General features: G+C 42.2%; 1 protein-coding gene and 1 long non-coding RNA gene across 4 annotated transcripts in view; one reads left to right on the top strand and one right to left on the bottom strand.

Annotated features, from left to right (window-relative positions):
- Nucleotides 1-21,386, top strand: part of lingo3a (leucine rich repeat and Ig domain containing 3a) — a 126,635-nt gene that overhangs the window by 59,420 nt on the left and 45,829 nt on the right. The gene's annotated exons all lie outside the window — the stretch shown is intronic.
- LOC133543590 (uncharacterized) overlaps nucleotides 1-21,386 on the bottom strand; it is a 156,723-nt gene that overhangs the window by 106,420 nt on the left and 28,917 nt on the right. For 2 of the 3 annotated variants that reach the window (XR_009804415.1, XR_009804416.1), the window contains exons 1-3: nucleotides 7,696-7,756; nucleotides 5,375-5,477; nucleotides 5,211-5,294 (exon numbers count right to left, since the gene is read on the bottom strand). This is a non-coding gene — a long non-coding RNA (uncharacterized LOC133543590). Of the gene's footprint in view, nucleotides 1-5,210; nucleotides 5,295-5,374; nucleotides 5,478-7,695; nucleotides 7,757-21,386 lie in introns of those variants that run through there. The other variant, XR_009804417.1, reaches the window with a different exon arrangement.

Here is a 21,386-nt window from a genome sequence, read left to right as displayed (position 1 = left end):
GCCATGTTGTTAGTATTGGCAGCCCTGTATGACGTCACAGGGAAATGGCAATCGCATCACAAATAGCGAAAATCAAGAACTTTAAAGCTTTTTTTAGGGATATTCCGGGAGGTGTAAAATTTTGAAAAAAATTACGAAAAATAAAACAAGCCACTGGGAACTGATTTTTATTGTTTTCAACCCTTTTGAAATTGTGATAATGTTCCCCTTTAAATAAACTGTTTGATTTGCTCACGCATTTGTTCACAAAGTGGTGACCCTCACCCCATCTTTGTTCGTGAATGACTGAGCATTTCATGGAGGCTGCTTTAATACCCAATCATGGCACCAAACTTTACTGGTTTTGGGTTTTGTAGCCTTCCCGGTAAGGTTTATTCAGGTGTACTGGAGAGGAGGCTACGTCGGATAGTCGAACCTCGGATTCAGGAGGAACAGTGTGGTTTTCGTCCTGGTCGTGGAACTGTGGACCAGCTCTATACTCTCGGCAGGGTTCTTGAGGGTGCATGGGAGTTTGCCCAACCAGTCTACATGTGCTTTGTGGACTTGGAGAAGGCATTCGACCGTGTCCCTCGGGAAGTCCTGTGGGGAGTGCTCAGAGAGTATGGGGTATCGGACTGTCTTATTGTGGCGGTCCGTTCCCTGTACGATCAGTGTCAGAGCTTTGTCCGCATTGCCGGCAGTAAGTCGAACACATTTCCAGTGAGGGTTGGACTCCGCCAAGGCTGTCCTTTGTCACCGATTCTGTTCATAACTTTTATGGACAGAATTTCTAGGCGCAGTCAAGGCGTTGAGGGGTTCCGGTTTGGTAACCGCAGGATTAGGTCTCTGCTTTTTGCAGATGATGTGGTCCTGATGGCTTCATCTGACCGGGATCTTCAGCTCTCGCTGGATCGGTTCGCAGCCGAGTGTGAAGCGACCGGAATGAGAATCAGCACCTCTAAGTCCGAGTCCATGGTTCTCGCCCGGAAAAGGGTGGAATGCCATCTCCGGGTTGGGGAGGAGACCCTGCCCCAAGTGGAGGAGTTCAAGTACCTAGGAGTCTTGTTCACGAGTGAGGGAAGAGTGGATCGTGAGATCGACCGGCGGATCGGTGCGGCGTCTTCAGTAATGCGGACGTTGTATCGATCCATTGTGGTGAAGAAGGAGCTGAGCCGCAAGGCAAAGCTCTCAATTTACCGGTCGATCTACGTTCCCATCCTCACCTATGGTCATGAGCTTTGGGTCATGACCGAAAGGATAAGATCACGGGTACAAGCGGCCGAAATGAGTTTCCTCCGCCGTGTGGCGGGGCTCTCCCTTAGAGATAGGGTGAGAAGCTCTGCCATCCGGGAGGAACTCAAAGTAAAGCCGTTGCTCCTTCACATCGAGAGGAGCCAGATGAGGTGGTTCGGGCATCTGGTCAGGATGCCACCCGAACGTCTCCCTAGGGAGGTGTTTAGGGCACGTCCAACCGGTAGGAGGCCACGGGGAAGACCCAGGACACGTTGGGAAGACTATGTCTCCCGGCTGGCCTGGGAACGCCTCGGGATACCCCGGGAAGAGCTAGACGAAGTGGCTTGGGAGAGGGAAGTCTGGGTTTCCCTGCTTAGGCTGTTGCCCCCGCGACCCGACCTCGGATAAGCGGAAGATGATGGATGGATGGATGGATGGGTTTTGTAGAATGCATGTGTACCTATTACATTTCCCTAAGAAATGCATGAAAATATGTAAACCCATAAGGCTCGGAAGTTACGACGTGAGGTCTGTGGGTTGTACACCAGTAGAAAATAGACCAATTCCACCGTGTGCTTCCCGCGCCGCTCTATACTAAGTTGGTCATATTCCAGCAGAAATTGCCAGTCAGCCCTAATTCCGACCTTCCGATCTCAGCAGCAACAAGATTAAAGCTGAGCAGAGGCGAGATGGTAGGTGGGCGGGCGCGCGGGTCAGGCGGCGTGGCGGCTTCCGTCGACACAGGATTAGCCGGGGGCGGGAATGGTGAAGTGGGCCAGCTAGAATATGGACAGCAGGCTGGGGAAAACATGGCCTGGCTCATTTTATCAGGGTATCATTATGCTGGTGGCACGAGTCTCAGACAGGCCTAGTTAATCGATGGCCTGGGACACTTGTAAATATTGCTTTTTATTTGGACGTGCAATGCCAGAAAGGAACAAGAACGACGTCTAATGACAGAAGAGAAACATTTTTGAATAGATTATCAACCTGTGATTTATATTTAAAAAACACTGTTGCAGTGTTCTCGGGTCTTCCACACCTTTGTCGACTGCCAAGTGTAATTAAAAATGTTATGGTCCCAATGACCCAGGAACTAATCAAATGAGGTCCGTAAAAAAAAAAATTTATTAGGTAAAATGCAAAAATGTCTTAATTTAAGAGAAGGCAGACAGGCAGAAAAGAGAGAAAAAAAACATGAATATTCCCCAGGCCCGTTGCAACCAGGTTTTCATTTTTTGTGGTCACATTTTGTTTAGTTATGTTCTGTTGGTTTAAGACTCTGTTTCGTTCCTGATTACGCTCCATTGTTTTGTCACCATGACAACCGATTAGTTCACCGATACTCGTTTGGACTCGTGCACCTGATTTGTTTAGGACTAACACACCTGTATTAATCATGTCACTATTATTTAAACTTGTAGTTGCTAGGCAGTCGGCCTGGCGTCATTGTTGTTGCTCAATGCTCTGTTCACTCTTGATGCACTCTTGATACACTCTTTATTCACCTCTGGACTCTGTTTATGCCATAGCTCTTGATGTTCATAGTTCATGTTGCTTTGCTCATGTCACAGTAAGTGTTTTTTTTTGTTTTATGTCCAAAGTTCTGCCTTAGTGCAAGTTTTTGTTTTTCTTAGCCAAGTTTGTTTTCCGCCCTGTTTGTTCCTTTTTTAAGTCAAATTAAATCATGCCTTTACCTTCACGCCTTGTCCAGTCCGGTCGCTTTGCACCATGGTAGAACAAACCACGCAAAAGTCCAAGTCCTGACGCTGGTATGGCAAACTATGTAAATGCCTAGTGTCCCCAGCTGAAAGGGGGCCCCCCTGACAGACTAGTCATGTATTCAAATTTAACAGCAACAATGTGGGATTCTATCACAGGCCAATACAATGACAATATCAGAATAATGTCAAATACAGAGTCGAAATCCCCTTTAATGGGGCCCCTCCCAGCAGCCAAAAGACTGATATGCACATAGACACTGACAAAAAGGAATTAAATAATGACGATATAGCACAGTGTCAATGACACTCTCAAAATCCCCCTCAAGGAGGCCCTTCCCACCAGCCAACACTTTCTTAGAAGAGTGTTTGCGTACAACACCGAAAAACTTCCAAAGTTTGCGAGTAAACAGAGATGATAGTATCAATCTCACGGAGGTTCTTGAGCCATTTTGAGGGATAATGAGCAATGAGCGTGATCCGGTTAGGAACCGCAGATCTCTTCCCCAGCAACAACAATGGAAATCATGCAGACTTAGTTGGAGACAACAACGATTACTTCGGGACAAATGATAATCTAGAACATGGGTGTCAAACTCTGGCCCGCGGGCCCATGTAATTTCATTTGGCCCTTGAGGCAATTTCCAATTAACATTAGAGCTGGCCAGCCGGTACACCGCATTCACCGCTAATACTCATACTTTCCAACCCTCCCAATATTCCCGGGGGACTCCCGAATTTCAGTGCCCCTCCCGAAAATCTCACTGGGCTACAATTCTCCCAAATTTCTCCCGATTTCTACCCGGACAACAATATTGGGGGCGTGCCTTAAAGGCACTGCCTTTAGCGTCTTCAACAACCTGTCGTCATGTCCGGTTTTCCTTCACATAATATATGCGGCTTTTACACACACACAAGTGAATGCAAGGCATACTTATTCAAAAGCCATACAGGTCACACTGAGGGTGGTGGTATAAACAACTTTTAACACTGTTACAAATATGCGCCACACTGTGAACCCAAACCAAGCAAGAATGAAAAACAAATTTTCGGGAGAACATCCGCACCGTAACACAACATAAACACAGCAGTACAAATACCCAGAATCCCTTGCAGCACTAACTCTTCCGGGACGCTACAATATACACCGCTTGATACCAACAACCGTGTGTCGCAAACTGAGCAGTAAAAAGGCCTGAATGGTTGATTTATTCATTGTTACTTTATTTTCAAATGTATTCGCCTGTGGAAAAAGTTGATGTTGATATTTACCTCAGAAGGCTGCAAATAGAAAAGAGGCATTCAATTTTTCATTTAAATTTTTTTTATATACCATTGATGTTTTTTCGTTTGTTTTTTTAAAGTTGAATTTGCACTATTAAGTTATATAAGCGTTGCTTTTTCCATATTCAGTGTTAAAGCAAATCAGTGTAGCAAACTGAGCAATAATTAAGGTATTTTTCATGCACTTTCTCTTGCTACTTAAAGGCTTGAATGTTTGATTCATTCATTGTTATTTTATTTTCAAATTCATTATTAGCCTGCGGAAAAAGTTTGTTTTGATATTTACCTCAGAAGGCTGCAAATAGAATAGAGGCATTCGATTTTATTTAAATTTAATTTGATATGCCATTGATATGTTTTATTATTTGTAACTGGATTTTGCATGTCATTATAAAATTATATAGGCCTTGCTTGTTCAATAGTCAATGCGAAACTTCTTTGGGTCCCTATTAAAAGGTTCATTTTTTCAACCTTGGCCCGCGGCTTTGTTCAGTTTTAAATGTTGGCCCACTCTGCATTTGAGTTTGACACCCCTGATCTAGAACCTTATATTGTAGATCCTGAATATAGGGTGTCATGATCTGTGGTCTGGGTTTTGTTTTTACATTTTTTTGTTTTTTGGACTCTTTTAGTTCTTATTTGCGCTTCCTTGTTTATTAAGTTACCATGGCGACTCATTAGTCTCACCTGCCGCTGGTGTTTGGACACGCACCTGCTCTAATTAAGAGACTATTATTTAAGCCTGTCTTTGCCAGTCGGCCTGGCATCATTGCTCTTTTCATGCCACAGTTTCATGCTTGTTTGATGCGATACCACAGTTCATGTTGCTTGTTTCCATAGTTAAAGCTATTTGTTTCATGTCACTGTTTAGTGTTGTTTTCATGTCTTTAGTTTCATCTTTCATGTCCTAAGTTTTTGACTCAGCTTCCCTCTGGGTTGTTTTTATGTTTTGTGCTTCGTTGAGTGTTAGTTGAGAAATAAATATGTTCCTACCTTCAAGTCCTGTCCGCAATTAGTCCGTCTGCATCCCGGGAGAACAAACTTCGCCCCCGTATTGTCAGAGTGTAGACCCAGAATCTACAACAATTGCATAGTAAACATAAACATACATAAACTCTGATGAGACATTATGAAATCCGGAAGGGACTGAGTAATACCTGGCTCGAGAAACTCAAAACCAATGTCATCTGCAGTGGAGGTTTCTCTTATCAGAGTTATACATTTCCGAGGAAAATGGTCCTCTCATGCAAACCACAAACGCTGGAAAGGAAAGAGAATAAAAAAAAACAGTATTTTAACAACACCATTTGTTTATCCAGATTTAAGAGGGGACATATGTAGAGGAAATAGAGAACAAGCAGCAACAAAGGACAACAATTTTGTTGGACCCGGTTGGACTACCTGTGCCAGGATCCTAAAGCTATAAGTGAGCTAAAAACGACACAGTGTCGACAGAAAAGAGTGAGCAGGTCGGATGGGAGGTCAAAGGGCATCGTGTTACATCGGCAAAGCAGATGACAGGAGCCTGAATCAAATTTCACAATTCTACTCATGGGGGGCTTTTATGTCTTCATCGACGGCGGAGACATTGGAGCTGACTGACACAAAGTGTAACTGCTATGTCTGAGCAAAGATAGAGGTAACCCAACTCCCCGCTATCGGTTTTTGTCTGTCTGCCAGCTCGTCTCGCACACTCCAAATTGCCTTCTCCTACATCTCACCTTCCACCGCCCGCCGCCGCCGCATCTTTTTACCGACATCACCACCCTCACCCGTCACTTCCCCGGCTGCCTCACTTTCATCGCTTCCTCCCAGCGACGCTGGATCAGCACCAGCAAAGTCAACTCCATAGTGGATTTGTTCGCTTAAAGATGTCCAAATATTGTTGTCTGCGCTTCAATGGGGAAAACAAGCAGTTTTTTTTTCTTCACTCAGAAGACAGAACATAGTCGGACATGGTTGTACTTCCCATTGACACGTTTCCATTTAATCTACCACCACTGACCTAACTGACAAGTACTTTACGCTGGTGTCACATGGTCTGCTCTCGCCATTCGCAGACTTAATAAGTGTTTCAACTCGGTGGGCTTCCACTTTATCTCCAAGATTACATCTGACAGAAAAGTATAGGCAATTACCGTCTTCAGTCCCGAGATGCATTTTTTTCTGTCTGTTCAATAGTTTGAGCTAATCCTACGTTTTAAAAATTTTTTTTTTAAATATACAGTAGCGCCCGTTTTGCTTCTTTATCTGAAACATGATAAGCTGAAATGACTTTTACTGATCGGCTTACAAAGGTATGCAATCACTCGGACCTGGATTTAAGACGAGCTTTCTTTTTCAGGACTTGGTTTTGGAAATGGAATTGGCAGATAACAAAATAAGCATATTTCTTAGCTCTTTTTTTTCTCCTGAAAATGAATCTCCCATAATATCAATTCATTTTGGAGTAATGGGTAACTGACTAACTGTAGCCTATTTCCACATATTTCTATCACTCAATCAACGTTTATTTATACAGCCCTTAATCATAGGTGCGTTGAAAGGTTGTACAAAACACTATGATATCCTTTGACAGAGTGGATGAACTTGGTACTCATTACTCGTCTCAACAGGTCTAATTCCCGTCATAATGTTATTGATTTGCTATCATTTATAAGAGTACTGGTTGCATTTTGTATCAGATAAATGTTTTAATTTAACTGTTGCAAGATACATACAGTACATGTGGTGGCAGCTCGTCTTCAGAATTGGCAGATAACAAAATAAGCCCATCTCTTAGCTATTTTTTTTCTTCTGAAAACGAATCTCCCATAATATCAATTCATTTTGGAGTAATCGGTAACTGACTAACTGTAACCCATTTCCACATATTTCTATCACTCAATCAATGTTTCTATAGCCCTTAATCGTAGGTGCCTTGAAAGGTTGTACAAACCACTATGATATCCTTTGACAGAGTGGATGAACTTGGTACTCATTACTCGTCTCAACGGGTCTAATTCACGTCATAATGTTATTGGTTTGCTATCATTTATAAGAGTACTGGTTGCATTTTGTATCAGATAAATGTTTTAACTGTTGCAAGATACTTACAGTACATGTGGTTGCAGCTCGTCTTCAGAATTGGCAGATAACAAAATAAGCATATCTCTTAGCTCTTTTTTTTCTCCTGAACATGAATCTCCTATTATATAAATTCATTTTGGAGTAATCGGTAACTGACTAACTGTATCCCATTTCCACATATTTTTTATCACTTAATCAACATTTCTATAGCTTTTAATCGTAGGTGCCTTGAAAGGTTGTACAAACCACTAAGATATCCTCTGACAGAGTGGATGAACTTGGTACTCATTACTCGTCTCAACAGGTCTAATTCACGTCATAATGTTATTGGTTTGCTAGCATTTATAAGAGTACTGGTTGCATTTTGTATCAAATAAATGTTTTAATTTAACTGTTGCAAGATACTTACAGAAAATGTGGTGGCAGCTGGTCTTCAGAAATGTTTGGGGCGGAGCCGTCAGGTATTTCCTGGTTTTGTGAGGTTGATGATGTCATCACAGACAACATCAGATCATACCAACTCACAGGGGGTAGTTTGTTTTCCAATTTAGTATAAACGTATATTTGGTTCAGAGCGATATGAGGGTTAGATAGCAATAGCATATTTGATATAAAACCTGTGGGCAACAGTGGCGTATGCCAGGTAGTATGGGATGTCATATAAAAGAGCAGAAAGGTAATGTTGATTGATTGATTGATACTTTTATTAGTAGATTGCACAGTACAGTACATATTCCATACAATTGACCACTAAATGGTAACACCCGAATAAGTTTTTCAACTTGTTTAAGTCGGGGTCCACGTTAATCAATTCATGGTAATGTGAACAATTCAGACATGCCAAAACACATGCATTCCTTCCTTGACTGGACGGTAGATTATTTGCTTTGTACTTTTGCTTGTTTAAGTAGCTACTTTGGTTTTTGTGCGGTTTTACACGTGTTCAAGAAATGCTTTGTCATTAAACACACCACACTTCCAACAAACTGGAAGTCAGTCTTCCTGTCATTTGGCCCTCGGAAACTACATTACAACATATCCAATATATGAACCCTTATCCGAGCAAAGAAAAACTCCAAAAGCCTAAGATGGGAAAAAGAAGAAACTTTGGGAAGGGGCTGCAGATGTGGGGAGCCCCCTCCTGGGTGACAGGATGAAATTGATGCCAACTGGGTTCAGATAGTGATGTATTCATAATGTAGGCGTCCAGACCATTAGGAATTGGCAATGAGTCTCGCTGTAGAGGAGTGGTCCACCCCGGGTCATGACTTAAAACTGCTTGAACAACCTCCAGAGTGGTAACTTCTCCATGCAGTACAGGGAGGCCAAAAAGAGAAGTGGCACGTCAACTGGTCCAAAACAAAGACTTTTTAAAAGCTTCAGTCTATAGATGTGTTTCAAGGTGGAATAAATGCTTCGACCAAGTAGTTTATCCAGCTGTTGCCTGTTACCGGTAGTACTGGAGCCTGAATAGGAAACGCTCTAGAGCAGGGATCACCAACCTTTTTGAAACCAAGAGCTACATTTTGGGTACAAATTAATGCGAAGGGCTACCAGTTTGAGACACACTTAAATAAATTGCCAGAAATAGCCAATTTGCTCAATTTACCTTTAATAAATAAATCTATACATATACATAAAAAAAATGGGTATTTCTGTCCGTCATTCTGTGGTACATTTTTTACGGAGGTTTTTTTTGTAGAGAATAAATGCTATATAAATAAAACTATTAATTGAATGGTTTACAAGAGGAGAAAACAGGAAAAAAATTAAGATACAATTTTGAAACATAGTTTATCTTCAATTTCGACTCTTTAAAATTCATAATTCAAGCGAAAAAAAACTAGCATCATTAGTAATTTTTCCTGAATAAGATTAAATTTAGAATTTTGATGACATGTTTTAAATAGGTTAAAATCCAATATTAATTTTGTTAGAATATATAACAAATTGGACCAAGCTATCTTTCTAACAAAGACAAATCATTATTTCTTCTAGATTTTCCAGAACAAAAATTTAAAAAAAAATTCAAAAGACTTTGACATAAGATTTAAATTTGATTCTAAAGATTTTTTAGATTTGCCAGGATATATATATTTTTTTAATTTTAATCATAATAAGCTTGAAGAAATAATTAACAATTATCCTTTGTCGAAAAAACAGAAGCTAAAATTAAAAATTAAATCAAAATGTATGTATTATTCTTTACAGTAAAAAAAATAAATTCACTTGAACATTGATTTAAGTTTTCAGGAAAGAAGAGGAAGGAATTTAAAAGGTAAAAAGGTAAATGTGTTTAAAAATCCTAAAATCATTTTAAGGTTGAATTTATTTAAACAAGTGAAGACTAAGTCTTTAAAATATTTTCTTGGATTTTCAAATTCTATTTGAGTTTTGTCCCTCTTAGAATTAAAAATGTCGAGCAAAGCGAGACCAGCTTGCTAGTAAAAAAAAAAAAAAAAAAATAGACGCAGCTCACTGGTAAGTGCTGCTATTTGAGCTATTTTTAGAAAAGGCCAGCAGGCTACTCATCTGGTCCTTACGGGCTACCTGATGCCCGCAGGCACCGCGTTGTCGACCCCTGCAGGGGTAGGGAACCTATGGCTCTAGAGCAAGATATGGCTCTTTTGATGACTGCATCTGGCTCTCGGATAAATCTGAGCTGACACTGCTTAACACGATAAGTAATGAATAAATCCACTTGTAATCACAGTGTTAAAGATAATGTTCAAAATATAAAACATTCTCATGCATTTTTAATCCATCCATCTGTTTTCTACCGCACCTGTTCAAGAAGTTGTGTTAATGGTAAGAAGTTATGTATTTATTATTGGTTAGTGTGGGGCTTGCCCTCCTGGGGGTTCTGCAGACCATCAAGCACCGACATGAGAGCCTGTTTTAGGGTTACAATATTGTTTTATTTTTCAATAAGTCTCTCAGTTACATTCCAGCAATTGTCTTTTTCTCTTTCGTTTTCGCTCGCGCTCTGGCTCCGGCCCCAACCCCGTCTCCCCTCCTGGCTGCTGCTTATAACAGAGCGACAGCTGATTAGATAACAAGGCCCACGTGGGCCATTTACGCACCTGTGGCTGATTTAGAGGCTGGTCCTGGCACACCCCAGTTCACTGCAGGCTGCAGGCCACGCCCCCTCCACAGTTAGCTTCAGAATAACAATGTTATTACACAGAATAAGAGCCCTATTATACTCTGGAAATGTTGGTCTTACTTAAAAATGCACACGTTTAGTTGTGTTCAGTGTTAAAAAAAAAATTATATGTTTTTTACAGAAATATATTTTAAAATATTTGGCTTTTTGGCTCTTTCAGCCCCTGCTCTGGAGCTTTTAGACTTTGTTTTTGGACTCTGGGAATCACTAATAAGCCGGCGTTCTTGGACGGAACGTGGGGTACAATACAATCAGCAAGGTAAGATGGTGCCAAAACGTTTAGTATTTTTATATGTGAGTAATAAAACCTTGAAGTCGCATCTTAGCTGTACCGAGAGCCAGTATAGACGTAATATGATCAAACTTTTATGTCCTGGTCAAAAGTTTAGCAGCTACATTTTGTACCAAATGTAATCTTTAAAAAGTACTAATGTAATGGAAAAACAAGTTGCCTCTATATTGAAGCTGCGATCAAATATATCTGATTTATAACACCAAAATTTGCGAGTAAATAAAGACGATAAAAATAATATCAATCTCACAGAGATTTCTGAGCCATTTTGAGAGATAACGAGCAAGTCAGTAACGTGATCCGTGATGTAGAGGTAGGAACCGCGGATCTCTTCCCCAGCAACAACAATGAAAATCATGCAGACGGATTGACTTTTTAAATACATTTCGAATATTAAATACCTTTAAATAAAAGTCTGCTTACAGGCAAGCCAATGGGAGCTCCACTATTCCAGCCATAAAATCCGATATATAACCATGTAAAAAGCGCCAACAATACTCTATTTACTTTTCGTGACTTGAATTCGTGATATTGTTATTTTAAATGCTAACACAGACAAATTATTTATAGTGCCTCCGTGATCACTTCTTGCGTGCCGACGTTTACATCATCCACTGATCAGCTATTTCCTCGTGTCCTTGCTCCCTGTAAGTGTATTATGAACCATGCATCCCACTTGAAAAGTAGATAGCTGAAGATATAATCCGGCAAGTTGGGACACTTTGATAGCCATTTAGGATTTAACGACACGACACAAAAAGCACTTGTCTCCCTCCCCCCTTTTCTTCACATTGATTATTAGACTTTTTCATTTAAATTGTAATAGGACATCCCAACAGTTGGGTTCCTAATGACAGCGGACCTTGTACAGTAAGTGATGATTTATCATGTTTGTTGGCTCTCATGAAGTCTGCAGGGAGCATAAATCAGAGATGAAGAAAACGTAATGCATTTTGGAAATTAATGCTTAAAATGAGAAAAAAAATTGACATTTTAAATGTTATTTTAAATGTGCTCGATACTACATTACATATATAACTAAATCATTTATATAAAATCCAAATGGATTTTATTTTTTATTTTTTTTAGGGGTCTATAGGCAGGATTGAGCGACCCTCATATGCCCATCCATCCATCCATCCATCCATTTTCTACCGCTTATTCCCTTTCGGGGTCGCGGGGGGCGCTGGCGCCTATCTCAGCTACAATCGGGCGGAAGGCGGGGTACACCCTGGACAAGTCGCCACCTCATCGCAGGACCCTCATATGCTTCATTGGAATTTATTTAATATTTAAAATGCATTAAAAAAAAAACAAAAAAAAAAAAACAACATTTGTTATCATGTCTTTTATAATGATTGTAAAACGTATGCCAAAAAAAAATAAAAATACAATAAAAAAAGACATTTCCCCTTTAACGTGTGACACAAGCAAAAGAGTTGGATCCAAAATAATACTGACATTTTTCACCGAATCGCTTTGTATGATTTTTTTAATTGTTGAATTTTCAAAGTAGACAGTGTGGATAAAGGAATGTAAAAAAATAAAATAAAATAATAATATGATACAATGTAGAACCCATAGCTTATGTTTCTTTATCTTCAATATCTGCCCGTACAATTTCCTTACACTTTTTATGACATTTTTAATTCTTGGTATTGTTTTTTTTTTTACCTTGCATGAACCTGCGTGTTCCCATCCTTGCAAAATAAGTAAAACATCAGTAGAAGAGGACACAAAATAGTATGCTAGCGGCTTACCATCTTTTTCTCTGCTTTTCGACTGTTTAAAGTTAAGGTTAAAGTACCAATGATTGTCACACACACACTAGGTGTGGTGAAATTTGTCCTCTGCATTTGACCCATCCCCTTGATCACCACCTGGGAAGTGAGGGGAGCAGTGGGCAGCAGCGGTGCCGCGCCTAGGAATCATTTTTTGGTGATTTAAACCCCAATTCCAATCTTTGATGCTGATAGTGCCGAGCAGGGAGGCAATGGGTCCCATTTTTTTATAGTCTTTGGTATGACTCGGCCCGGGATTTGAACTCCTAACCTACCGAACTCAGGGCGGACACTCTAACCACTAGGCCACTGAGTAGGTGTGTTTAGGTGTCCACAGCAGAGCTTGTTTCCCCTGCTGCGAACGTGATGCAGAACTATAGTTCCATGTTTAAACATTAAACTCCATAACATAGCCATTGGTGTACCTGCCAAAAAGATACCGCAAAGGCTGCTGCAAAAAGTGGCAAAAACTTGTACAGCATGTTATGTACAAAATATTACGCGATATGAATGTGCCTCCAGTCTTCTGTAGGTGACATTTTAGAGCTGAAAGTGGGCGTTCCAAAATGTGCTGAATCTACCCAGAAAACAGGCCTACTGTATGATCATTAGTGTGTCTCTTTTTTGTCATCATTAGTCACGACTATTGTTTCCTAACTTGCTAATCATTCTATGAACCACTTTTTTGGGTCAGCAACCCAAGCTCTTTAATGCCACCCAGGAGCAGTTTTATAAAAGGATTGCAAATGGAAAAAGAAGGGAGAAAATAATCTTTTTCTGTTTTAGTATGTTTTTTGTTTGCGGACAAACATGACACAAACCTTCCCAATTGTTAGAAATCCCACTGTTCAATATGTTTTTGTGTATGCTTCACTGCTTTTGATTGATTGATTGAGATATGCTGAGAGTAACATCATTTTGTCCTACTAATTTCGGCGGTTCTTAAACTCATCATCGTGTGGACTGTGACGTGACAGTTTGTTACATGAAAAATCGTCCACTCCTTCTTTGTCCCATTTTGTCCGCCAAACTTTTTATGCTGTGCGTGAATGCGCTTTGTTGATGGCATTGACTTGTTGGAGTGCTAATTAGGCATGTTTGGTCAGTGCATGACTGCAAGCTAATCGATGCTAACATGCTATTTGGGCTAGCTATATGTACATATTGAATCCTTATGCCTCATTTGTAGGTATATTTGACCTAATGGTAACCTACCGACCGGTGTCTCACCTTCCCTTTATTTCAAAAATCCTCGAAAAAATTGTTGCGGAGCAGTTAAATGAACACTTAGCGTCTAACAATCTATGTGAAACCTTTCAATCCGGTTTCAGGGCAAATCACTCCACGGAGACAGCCCTCGCAAAAATGACTAATGATCTATTGCTAACGATGGATTCTGATGCGTCATCTAGTGGCCATGTACTGCTTGCCTGTGTATCGGCTGGGGACATCTCTGCGCTGCTGATCCGCCTCCACTTGGGATGGTTTCCTGCTGGCTCCGCTGTGAACGGGACTCTCGCTGCTGTGTTGGATCCGCTTTGGACTGGACTCTCGCGACTGTGTTGGATCCATTATAGATTTAACTTTCACAGTATCATGATAGATCCGCTCGACATCCATTCCTTTCCTCTTCTCCAAGGTTCTCATAGTCATCATTGTCACCGACGTCCCACTGGGTCATTATTGTCACCGATGTCCCACAGGGTGTGAGTTTTCCTTGCCCTTATGTGGGCCTACCGAGGATGTCGTAGTGGTTTGTGCAGCCCTTTGAGACACTAGTGATTTAGGGCTATATAAGTAAACATTGATTGATTGATTGATTGATCCTTTCTTTTTATCCTCGGTGTGTAATATTTTATCAAACATATCAAGATACAGGTGATGGAATTCCTGCTGGGCATTGCTGCCTGACGCACCTCCACCAGTGCCTTTTGACAGGTGTGCTGTGACACCCCACTGAACACCTCTGTGGGCATAAACTGGTCATCAGCTGGGGACCACCATTCATCAACGTTTCGCTCCTTTAAACCCCAGAACGTCTCATGGTGGCGGACCGATGGCAGGGATGTCTCCCCTGCCACCCCCTGCTGATGCCCTAGGTGTTTGCACCCCAACTTTTATTCTTCCTCCTTAGCCACAGCCAGAAGCTGCCTTGGTCCGCCAGCTCTTTCATGGCTTTCCGATGCCCCGCTTCTGTGCACCCAATGTCTCAGAGAAGGCGGGCAGCTGAGGAACCAACAAAGCCCCTAGACCTCACTTCCACCGTCTTGCAAGCCTCTGACCAGAAGACCAGGTCTGGCCGTAGCGATGTTTCGACGATCTCCTTGGGGATATCTGTATGTATTATTGGCTGCATTTCAGATAAGTGTCTGTGTCATTACTGCCTACGCTCACAGGATGTCCTCCACATGTTGATTCCTAGAGCCAACACAGAAGAGGGAAAAAAAGCATTCAGTTATGCTGCTCCCTGGTCATGAAATGACATCCAGAAAAACCTAAGGCTACCAGATTAGATCACTTGGGGGAGTTTAAGTCCATTTTAAAAGATCGAGAAACCAGGTCTCTTGGGAAATGTACATACTTTTAAATTTAATTATTACTTAATCCGGGCTTTACAGTGGCAGAGGGGTTAATGCGTCTGCTTCACAATATGAAGGTCCTGAGTAATCCTGCGTTCAATCCCGGGCTCGGGATCTTTGTGTGTGGAGTTTGCATGTTCTCCCCGTGAATGCGTGGGTTCCCTCCGGGTACTCCGGCTTCCTCCCACTTCCAAAAACATGCACCTGGGGATAGGTTGATTGCCATCCATCCATCCATCATCTTCCGCTTATCCGAGGTCGGGTCGCGGGGGCAGCAGCCTAAGCAAGGAAGCCCAGACTTCCCGATCTCCAGCCACTTCGTCTAGCTCTTCCCGGGGGATCCCGAGGCGTTCCCAGGCCAGCCGGGAGACATAGTCAGGCTCTTTCCGACCCAGTGACGAGCGAGCTTCTGTAGCCGAGGATCGGACCGCCAAGTGCCCTGCCTTCGGCTGCCGCCCAGCTCACATTGCACCCGACGTCTATGGCCCCTGCTATGGGTGGTGAGCCCATTGGAGGGGTGACCCACGTTGCCTCTTCGGGCTGTGCCCGGCCGGGCCCCATGGGAACAGGCCTGGCCACCAGGCGCTCGCCATCGTGCCCCACCTCCGGGCCTGGCTCCAGAGGGGGGGCCCCGGTGACCCGCGTCCGGGCGAGGGAAATCTGGGTCCATGCCTTTTCTTCTTCATAAAGGTCTTCGAGCTGCTCTTTGTCTGATCCCTCACCTAGAACCTGTTTGCCTTGGGAGACCCTACCAGGGGGCTTTATGCCCCCGGACAACATAGCTCCTAGGATCATTGGGACACGCAAACTCCTCTACCACGATAAGGTTGCAGCTCAGAGAGGAGAACTTCACCTTTATTGTTAGTTTTTTTTTTTTTTTTTGTAGACAGAAAAAGGAGAACGGACACATTTTGGCTTAAAAACTAACTTCACCTTTATTGTTAGTTTTTAAGCCAAAATGTGTCCGTTCTCCTTTTTCTGTCTACACACATTGTTTGCTTGTAAGTACTCCGTGATTGTGCGCTGCCGAATGTGCTCCTCTGCTCGTAAACCAGCAATTTCATTATGTGATGATGACGGGTGTGCGGGGGCTTGGGGGACCGGTACTTTTTAGAGGCGGTATAGTACCGAATATGATTCATTAGTATCGCTCTACTGTACTAATACCGGTATATCGTACAACCCTACTTTGCAGATTTTGGTCCAATGACAAATAATACCGAATGGGACCAAAGTCAAGATGCCAAGTATTTCCTGTGGGTACAATAGTACGTAGCCTCACCCTTTGACTTGACAGTGGCTCATTAGGTCAGTGGTTCCTAAATAAGGGTACGCGTACCCATGGGGGTACTTGAAGGTATGCCAAGGAGTATGTGAGATTTTTAAAAAAATATTCTAAAAATAGCAACAATTCAACAATCCTTTATAAATATATTTATTGAATAATACTTAAACAAAATATGAATGTCAGTTCATAAACTGGGAAAATAAATGCAACAATGCAATATTCAGTGTTGACAGCTAGATTTTTTGTGGACATGTTCCATAAATATTGATGTTAAATATTTATTTTATTCAATCAATCAATCAATGTTTATTTATACAGCCCTAAATCACAAATGTCTCAAAGGACTGTAGAAACCACAACGACTACGACATCCTCGGAAGAACCCGCATAAGGGCAAGGAGAATTCACACCCAGTGGGACGCCAGTGACAATGATGACTGTGAGAAACCTTGGAGAGGACCTCAAATGTGGGCAACCCCCCCTCTAGGGGACGGAAAGCAATGGATGTCGAGCGGGTCTAACATGATACTGTGAAAGTTCAATCCATAGTGGCTCCAACACAGCCGCGAGAGTTCACTTTAAAGCGGATCCAAGACAGAAGCGAAAGTCCCGTCCACAGGAAACCATCCCAAGCGGAGTCGGATCAGCATTGTAGAGATGTCCCCAACCGATACACAGGCGAGCGGTCAATCCTGGGTCCCGACGAGCGGTCCATCATGGGTCTCGACTCTGGACAGCCAATACTTCACCCATGGTCATCGGACCGGACCCCCTCCACAAGGGAGGGGGGTACAGAGGAGAAAAAGAAAAGAAGCGGCAGATCAACTGGTCTAAAAAGCAGGACTATTTAAACGCTAGAGTTTACAAATGAGTGTTAAGGTGAGACTTAAATGCTTCTACTGAGGTAGCATCTCAAACTGTTACCGGGAGGGCATTCCAGAGTACTGGAGCCCGAACGGAAAACGCTCTATAGCACGCAGACTTTTTTGGGCTTTAGGAATCACTAATAAGCCGGAGTCCTTTGAACGCAGATTTCTTGCCGGGACATATGGTACAATACAATCGTCAAGATAGGATGGAGCTAGACCGTGTAGGATTTTATACGTAAGTAGTAAAACCTTAAAGTCACATCTTAAGTGCACAGGAAGCCAGTGCAGGTGAGCCAGTACAGGCGTAATGTGTTCAAACTTTCTTGTTCTTGTCAAAAGTCTAGCAGCCGCATTTTGTACCAACTGTAATCGTTTAATGCTAGACATGGGGAGACCCGAAAATAATACGTTACAGTAATCGAGACGAGACGTAACGAACGCATGGATAGTGGAAAAAATGGAGCGAATTTTAGCGACATCACGGAGATGAAAGAAGGCCGTTTTAGTAACACGTTTAATGTGTGACTCAAAGGAGAGAGTTAGGTCGAAGATAATATCCCGATTTTTTACCGAGTCACCTTGTTTAATTATTCGGTTGTCAAATGTTACAGTTGTATTATTAAATAGAGGTCGGTGTCTAGCAGGACCGATAATCAGCATTTCCGTTTTTTTGGCGTTAAGTTGCAAAAAAAAAATTATTGTGAAGAAAGGTTTAGAATTAAGTTCATGAATCCAGATGGATCTCGATTACAATCCCCAGAGAGTGCGCTTTAAGTTGATGATTACTTCTATGTGTAGAAATCTTTATTTATAATTGAACCACTTGTTTATTTTTCAACAAGTTTTTTGTTTTTTGTTTTTTTTTTCCAAATAGTTCAAGAAAGACCACTACAAATGAGCAATGTTTTGCACCGTTATACAATTTAATACATCAGAAACTGATGACATAGTGCTGTATTTTACTTCTTTATCTCTGTTTTTCAACCAAAAATGCTTTGCTCCGATTAGGGGGTACTTGAATTAAAAAAAATGTTCACAGGGGGTACATCACTGAAAAAAGATTGAGAACCACTGGTCACACTGCTAGCGAACACGATGTGAAATACGCCTTTCGTCTGTCCTGGTTTAAGAGAAGGCACCTCCAGCACATGGGAACCTTTCCGCGGTCCCGAGTCAACGCCGCTCGATCCCATCAGTGCTGCTTTATTACACGCGTGCTACTTTCTCCACCTACCTGCTGTGGAGATATGAATTATGGATGGACGTAACTCGGGCAGCACTGCTGGGCCAACTGCCGCTGGATTACTTTCAATTTGCTCCCTTCCCCGGGCTTCCTCGCGGGACTTTCGGGGCGTTATTTAGATTAGCGCCTGAAACTCGACGCCCGACAACCATATGAGGAGTGAATTACAAAAGAAACGCACGGTGATGCAATGGTCGCGTTTCTTTCGGTAGCGAGTTGCCCCCTCTTACACCATTGTCGTCTCATGATAACGGCTTCTAATTGTGCCTGTCTGCTACCAGAAAGCCGGGGGGAAAGTAGAAAGGGACAGGGCTCCTTTTTTTTAATGAAGCCCAACTAGAAGGACAGTGAGAGCCTGCGGGCTTCCAGAAGGATTAGGGGCCTCCAGCAGATTTAGGCTTGTGATGCTCAACCTTGAGGAAAGGACAGGAAATAGTGCGATGCTGAGAGAGGATGTTGTTTACATTATGTGTTGGTCGGGTCAGAGACACAAGGACCATTTAAGAATCACTTCTTGCCAGTGGCTCAAGTAAATACAACTATTTCCTACACACAAATATTGATGAGAGTCGTTAGCTGAAGCCAACTCCACATTACCACAGATACTGTATCTAAAAAAAATAATCTCTGGCCTAGGGTTGTACGGTATACCGGTATTAGTATAGTACCGCGATACTAATGAATCAAATTCGGTACTATACCGCCTCTAAAAAGGACCGGACAAACCTGCAATAAGACATATGTTTAATGTACCGTAAGATTTTCGATTAATCAGAATCAGAATCGGACATACTTTATTAATCCCCGAGGGGAAATTAAAATTTTCAGCACAATCCCATTCAAGACCAGACAAACATTACAGGGAGACAAAACAGGATCGCTGACGGGTCTGCCAACTTCCGGCGCCCCTTACAATAAAGGTGAGATACAGGTAAACAAGTGGGGGGAATGGGAGAAAAAAATAAAAGATTGAAATAAAATAAAAAAATCGGTCTAAGCCTGAGCCCTGGAGAGGGCGTCCAAACTGAGGCCAAGGGAAAAAAACAATTCATGGCCATAGCACACATCCCTCTTACATGTGGGGGAAACATCAACCATCAAAGAACACAAAGGACATGAAAGACATTAAAGTATGCAACCAGCCACTTCTACATACCAGTGTTAATTTTGACAGCAAAATTTTATTTAGTTTTAGTCATAGTCTTTTAACTAAAATGTAATTCAGTTTTAGTCATAATTTAGTTATTTAAATTGTTTTAGTTTTAGTCTAGTTTTAGTTGACGAAATATCATTAGATTATAGTCGACGAAAACTACAGTAGATTTAGTCGACTAAAGGGTAATATGTAAACTTTCCCTTCAATTTCTGAAAGTCAAAGCAAAACAGCGGACAAATCACCGATACAAGTCGTATTTTGATGAAAATCATGTCTCAAATTTAGTATTTCACGAGTAAGCCGTGTAATAAACGGGATAACGTCGAGTGAGTTGTATGTTATGGAAAATGCTTACCTGTGTGTGGATTTCGGGGTGATTCGACTGTAAATTGGTACAGTTGGTACAAAATGCGGCTGCTAGACTTTTGACAAGAACAAGAAAGTTTGATCATATTACGCCTGTACTGGCTCACCTGCACTGGCTTCCTGTGCACTTAAGATGTGACTTTAAGGTTTTACTACTTACGTATAAAATACTACACGGTCTAGCTCCATCCTATCTTGCCGATTGTATTGTACCATATGTCCTGGCAAGAAATCTGCGTTCAAAAGACTCCGGCTTATTAGTGATTCCCAAAGCCCAAAAAAAGTCTGCGGGCTATAGAGCGTTTTCCGTTCGGGCTCCAGTACTCTGGAATGCCCTCCCGGTAACAGTTCGAGATGCCACCTCAGTAGAAGCATTTAAGTCTCACCTTAAAACTCATTTGTATACTCTAGCCTTTAAATAGACTCCCTTTTTAGACCAGTTGATCTGCCGTTTCTTTTCTTTTTCTTCTATGTCCCACTCTCCCTTGTGGAGGGGGTCCGGTCCGATTCGGTGGCCATGTACTGCTTGCCTGTGTATCGGCTGGGGACATCTCTGCGCTGCTGATCCGCCTCCGCTTGTGATGGTTTCCTGCTGGCTCCGCTGTGAACAGGACTCTCGCTGCTGTGTTGGATCCGCTTTGGACTGGACTCTCGCGACTGTGTTGGATCCATTGTGGATTGAACTCTCACAGTATCATGTTAGACCCGCTCGACATCCATTGCTTTCCTCCTCTCCAAGGTTCTCATAGTCATCATTGTCACCGATGTCCCACTGGGTGTGAGTTTTCCTTGCCCTTATGTGGGCCTACCGAGGATGTCGTGGTGGTTTGTGCAGCCCTTTGAGACACTAGTGATTTAGGGCTATATAAGTAAACATTGATTGATTGATTTATAAATGTCGCTTTAAGTTTGTTGTGTTTTTCCCCGTAATCCTCGCGCTGCATTTCTTACACTGCGTCGTTATCTTTGACGTCAAATATAAAATTTCTCCATATGTCCTCTCTCCTCTTCCTCCCCGGCGTTGACATGTTGTCTTCGGCAGCGGTCCCGGTACCGGAATATTAGTATCTGGACAACACTACTCTGACCACATAAAAAGACATCTATTACTCACATTATGGACAATCTCAGCCCACTCTATAAGTCATTTGAACACCACTGTCAAAACAGTAACGATCAATCGATTAAATCAATGTTTCAATCAACCGACGTTTATTTATATAGCCCTAAATCACAAGTGTCTCAAAGGGCTGCACAAGCCACAACGACATCCGCGGTACAGAGCCCATATTGTCAGGCTTTTCCCTGACAGTTTGGCTATGTTAGTTTTTTCCTCTGCATTTGTCTTTGTTCCTGTCAG

Source organism: Nerophis ophidion, linkage group LG26, assembly GCF_033978795.1.
Source record: "Nerophis ophidion isolate RoL-2023_Sa linkage group LG26, RoL_Noph_v1.0, whole genome shotgun sequence".
Classification (NCBI taxonomy): Eukaryota; Metazoa; Chordata; class Actinopteri; order Syngnathiformes; family Syngnathidae; genus Nerophis; species Nerophis ophidion.
This window is presented reverse-complemented; position numbering and strand designations above follow the sequence as displayed.